Genomic DNA, 6,000 nt, shown 5'->3' on the forward strand with positions numbered 1-6,000 from the left:
AAGTGGATGGATTCCATGTGGGGAATTTAAAAGCCCTAACACATTCTAGTAGAAATCAGAAAGCTATGGTAAAAGAGGCTTGGAACCAGTCCCCAAAGATTTTACTCCCGTGGGGACCTGGCTGACTTCACTGTCATCTTTTAACTTCCTCCATTAAGCCTTTGTTACTTCTGTCATCAAGTCCAGGGTTACACATGATACAGATGAGTAGGGTCCCTGCTGGGATAAACTGACCTTCTGGACATACTGCTCAGAATTCTTTTATGGTGTGTATCTGGGATTCTTAACACATCCCGAGAAAACCGGTCTCAGAATATTTGTCCTAAACAGTGAATACAATGACTCTGGACGCACCTAATAGTGCCTGTAATTACTAAATCCCCCAACCGGATCCCATCTTAACTGGGCAATCAGTTTCTTCTGTGTTTACTGGTTTAAGAAATCCCTCCTTTAACTGAGATCACAAAGAAATTCTACATTATCTTAGAAAAGCTTTAAGGTTTTGACTTCCACATTTAAGGTTTCAATCCAAATGAAATTCATGTTGTTCATGTTATGTAACAAGTCAGCCAACTCTCTTAGCACCATTCATTCCTTGCTTACCCCCCCCCATACCATTTCTTGTTACAAAGGAAGTGTCCATTTATGTGGAGATCTGCCTCTAAATTCCTCACGTTGTTTGTTCAAAGGATAATGACACCACCACTCAACATAAAATAAACAGACAAAGCTGTTATTTATCGTTTACTACAGTAAGAGAGAAGTCATCTCATCAAACTAGTCTCTGAGAAGAACAGCTGATTTTCTTTAAGGTTTTTAGGAAGCATAAATTTTCAGAAATGTAAATGATATCTGGAAATGTGGTTAATTCATATAAAACTGCTGTTATTCAGATTGGCACTCAGAAGTGGGTTTACTGAAATATGTCCATCACTGATTGGTCAACTCTCAGAAAAGAGGGATGATACTGATTGGTTGGTTTGCAAAATTGTGTTTACTAAGGCAAGTTATTGTTGATTATTTGAACAAGCTTAAAACTGGCTCAGACGACTATTTGTTACCATGGCTGTAGAATAACCAATCTTTTCCTAGTTCCTTTGTGGGAATCCCTAACACATCAGTTCCATTGGTCTACTTGTCTAACCAGGTACCAATATCACACTGTGTTAATTACTATACCTTTCTGATGAGTCTTAATACCTGGTACAACAAGTTCTCCCACTTTACTCTTTGTTTTTCAAGCCATGTCTTAGGTATTCTTGTCTATTCTATTTCTGTATGAATTTTAGAAATTGCTTTTTAAGCTATATATGTACAAACTTGTAATTTTGTCTGTATTCTATTAAAATTCCAGATCGATTTTAGAGAATTACTTCTGTGTGGCACTGAATGTTTTAATCCAAGGATGTGCTGTATTATTTCCTTTGTTGAGACCTTCATTTATGTTCCTCAAAAATTTTTGGAATTTTCTCCCTAGAGATATTATACGTATTTTGCTAGCTTTATTCCTAGGTCTATCATATTACTTTATAGTATTGTTAATGGATACTGTCTAGTTATCTTTAAGGTATTTATTCCTAGTTTAAGTATATCATGTTCAGATAACATGCTTTGTTTGTATTTAATCCTTGAGCAATTGTTAACACCTGCTACCAAAATTCAGGTCAACTTTTATAACTGTATTCATATGTACTCAGAAAGGGTGACTATTGAGCAGTTATTGGAGGCAATGTTCTATACATCCATTAGGTCTAGTTTGTAATAATATTGATTAACTATACTCTCTCCTTACTAAGTCTTGATCTGCTTGATCTACCAATTACTCAAAGAAGTATGTTAAAATCTCCTACTGTGATTGTGTAACTTTTTATTTCTCTTACACTGCATATGAATAAAAAATTGTAACTTCCTGGTGAATTAAAACGCCTATCATTATAAAGTGACTCTCATTTGCTCTAGTAATGGTTTTTACCTTATACTTTGATATTAATATCATTGTCTTTCAGTTCGTAATTTTACAGTATATCTTTTTCCATTCTTTTTGTTTCAATCTATCTATATTTTTACGCTACAGGTAAACTCTTGAGATAATATTAGTTAGTTGTCTAATTAATATGGCACCCTTTGTTTTTAACATTTATATTTTAATATTTTTACTAATCTGTTTTAATATCTTTCTTCATCCTTTCTATTTGTACACCTCTATATACTTTCTGTATACTTTTCAATATACTTTGCCTCTCCTTTTTTACCCTCCTTGGAATTTTTTAAAATTATCTTTTGCTATTTACTTGTTTGGAAGTAATGTATTATTTATTTGTTCTTGTAGTGGTTATTGAAAAAAAAATACAACCTCATTAACATATCAAAGTCTACATTTCATTAATACTCTCCCTCTTACCCTCTTCCTGAATAATCTAGGACCTTAACATTTTGCTTTCACCATAACCTTGATGTATGTGCTGCTGTTTTATGAGTTCTATTGTGTTTTTAAAACTTCCTCATTTATTTTCCTAGACCTCACTCTCGTACTATTTCTAGACCTTGGCAAAGATGGGATGTCTGACCATAGGGCATCATGTGTTCACGTAGCCAGAGCTGCCCATCATGAACTAGGTTCCATAAGGCTCACCAAATCATATGGTCTTTTAGATTCAATAACAGTCAATTATCACATGGGGATTTTATACTTGTAATTAGACACAAGCAGTGCTAGAGTACATGAGTAAGCTACATGAGCAAGTATCTCAGAAGCTCATACCATTCACCACTGTTACTCCAATACTTCTGTCTCCACTCATACCTCTGGTTGCACAGGAGTCCTCTATGGCAATCTGATAGAAAATAGAAAATATTGAGCTTACATTATGAATAGGTTGGCTCCATCTGTGGATACAAGCTGAAAATAGAAAGCAGCTGTACTAAAGCTCCAGACAAGAGTAGCCAGGAAAGATAGTTGTAAGGAGGAATCTTTCTAAAAGACAGAGCTTGGGGCTAGTATACCTAATTATCAACTTCGTGTGGAAAGAAAGTGGTCCAAAGTAAGAATGTATGGAGATTAATGGTTAGTGGCAAAAGTTTGACTGGTTGCTCCGAAGCTTAGGAGACAGAATGGAAGATCAATGAGGTTTAGAGAAGCTTATGGATGGACTAATGGAAAGGGGGAAGAAGCATAAAGAACTCTGTATTGTAGGTTTTCTTTTTCTTTTCTTTCTTTCTTTCTTTCTTTTTTTTTAAATTTTATTTAAATCCAAGTTACTTAACATACAGTGTAATAACGGTTTCAGGACTAGAATTTAGTGATTCATCACTTACATATAACACCCAGTGCTCATCCCAACAAGTACCCTCCTCAATGCCCATCACCCATTTAGCCCATCCCCTCGCCCAACACCCCTCCAGCAACCCTCAGTTTGTTCTCTGTATTTAAGAGTCTCTTATGATTTGCTTCCCTCTCTGTTTTTATTTATTTTTCCCTTCCCCTATGTTCATCTGTTTCATTTCTTTAATTCCACATATGAATGAAATCATATGATATTTATCTTTCTCTGGCTGACTTATTTCACTTGGCATAATATACTCTAGTTCTACCCACGTTGTTGCAAATGGCAAGATTTCATTCTTTTTGATTGCCAATTAATATTCTGTTCTATATATAATATATATATACACATAATATATATATATATATATATATATATATATATATATATATACCATTTCTTCTATATCCATTCATCAGTTGATGGACATTCGGGTTCTTTCCATAAGAACTCTGAATTGTATGTTAATGCCCCCCAAAGAGCACCTGCCACAAAAGAGTCCCCAACAACCAACTAGATAAAATTACCTGACCAGTTGATGTCAGCCAGTGTCATTCATTGTACCCTCCCAGTTCTGCCCAATGGCATAATAGATCATTGAGTGGGTGAAGTAGGCTTGGAGATAATGAATGGACCCAATATCATGGGCTCTCCCTTACCATGACTGATCTAACTACTGCCACCATCTAGGACTTAACATTCTAGAAAAGAAGACCAAAGCTAATCCCAAATATAACTGCATCACCTTGAGATCAGGTCATCACGAGGTGGTTCGTTGATTCCATTGTACCCCTTCCGTCATGGAAAAGGCAAAAATTGGTACAGGTTGGATCTGACACATTTTCTATGTATATGTTTTTCTTTTCTGCAGGCAGGGGGCTCACCAACATCACTAACCATGGACTAACAGAACATTTGATGCACAGATACAGGACCCCACATAGCACTGAACCATTGAAGAACCAAGGATCCAAATCTGCAGCAAATGAAAAGCACCAATGGCACATAATCTGTGGTCTTCTGACATATTACACGCCCCAAATACTGCTAGCATAAAAGAGTAATGGAGTGTTTTTTGAAGTCAAAGCTAATGTACCAGGTTAGAAATGGTAACTGTGAGATTGGAATGGCATCCTTGAGGAAATGGTATATACCTCAGTGAACGTCCATTCTATGGCACTGTCCCCAGTAGGTAAAATATAGGAGTATAGGAACCAAGGAATGGAAGTAAGAGTGTTCTGGCTTATCATCAATACCACTGATACACGTAGGGAATATGTGCTTCATGCTTCTGCAATGTTAGTCTTTGTAAGTCTAGAGTTAGTGTCAGACAAGATGCTACTTGAAGGAAATGGTAAACGAAGAAGGTATCGTCTCTCACACTTTACAATGATTGAGAGAAACAGGAAAGTTAAATATTAATAATAATAGTAGTACAGGGTACTATGAAAGCACAGAGAAGAGTCTCCTAAGCCAAATAGATGTGGTGTTTTATTTGTTTGTTTTTTGGGTTTTGGTTTTTTTTTTTTTTTTTGGAGTTTTTGGTCATTTTGTTTGGTTGGTTTGTGTGGGAGGGAGAAGGAAGGAGGAAGGAACGTAGGGATTAAAAGAGAATCAGAAAAGGCAGGAAAGACTTCCAGGAAGAGATAATGAATGAATTGGATTTTGTAGGAAATAGAGCAGTTAAGCATGCAAATGTGAAGGTGAAAGGCATTCAGGCAAAAGAGAAACTTACACAAAGAAGGTGTATAGATTTCAGTAAGTGAAATGGACTTTGAGAGGGAAAGGAATGTGCCAGAAGGTTAGGCTGCAGAGGCAGAAGGAGGGCAAAGCAGAAGCCTTTAATGTTAAGAATGCCTGGGGGCAATAGGAAGCCATCAAAGGATGCTAATCAGTAGAATGAGGGGATTCCTTGTGCACCAAGCAAATTGAACTGAGAAGGCTCATTCTTGCATACCTCATCCTCCCCCCATTCAGAAAAGAGACACCCTCCTTTTGACAACAAACCCATGTCTTCCTCAAAAGATTTATAGACTTCTGGAGAAATTCCAGTGTAATACTCCTGAGTTCAGAACCAAGTGTTCTTGAGAGGGGGAGAGAGAGAGAGAGAGAGAGAGAGAGAGAGAGAGAGAGAGAGAATCTTTACTTTTGAGAGTGTGAGAGTGTTTTTTTTACTTTTTTGGAGGGGGGAAGATTTTTGGAAACCCAAGCGCTGATTACAGAGGCAGAAGGTATAATTATTTCAATAATGAGTTGTCTCAGGAACCAGAATTTCCATTAAGAAAAGAGGACAAAGGAAAGCTACAAAATCCTCCTGAAGTAGAATACTGGGTTTTAGTTCTGCAAAGAATCACAAATTAGTGAAATCAAGGGCAGCAACTTTGCCCAGAGATTCTTTCCAGTAAATAAATAAATAAATAAATAAGATCACAAACATATACTTGCTAATTGGCTCTCAGTGAAAAGGGACTCCATTTTGGGGGCCGTTAAGGAATATTAGCACACGGGCAACACTTTCTCATTTCCTTTGAGATTTCAGAGTTAAAGCCCAGATGCATTAGAAATCTTGTTCCACTGAATATTCTCTGATGTGCCAGCTTCCCTTTGGACTCTCGGTATTTATCATTAATCTCTCCTTTCTCCGTGCTCATGCAGCACTTTTTGGCAACCCATCCCT

The 6,000-nt window shown here is 36.7% G+C and overlaps 1 long non-coding RNA gene across 1 annotated transcript in view; it reads left to right on the forward strand.

The window, feature by feature from the left end:
* The window catches only part of LOC132682744 (uncharacterized), a 28,102-nt gene extending 22,453 nt beyond the window's left edge, over positions 1 to 5,649 (forward strand). The window contains exons 3-4 of the long non-coding RNA XR_009611841.3: positions 4,195 to 4,422; positions 5,509 to 5,649. This is a non-coding gene — a long non-coding RNA (uncharacterized LOC132682744). The remainder of the gene's footprint in view (positions 1 to 4,194; positions 4,423 to 5,508) is intronic.
* Positions 5,650 to 6,000: the final 351 nt, after the last annotated feature.

Source organism: Panthera onca, chromosome C2, assembly GCF_046562875.1.
Source record: "Panthera onca isolate mPanOnc1 chromosome C2, mPanOnc1 haplotype 2, whole genome shotgun sequence".
NCBI lineage: Eukaryota > Metazoa > Chordata > Mammalia > Carnivora > Felidae > Panthera > Panthera onca.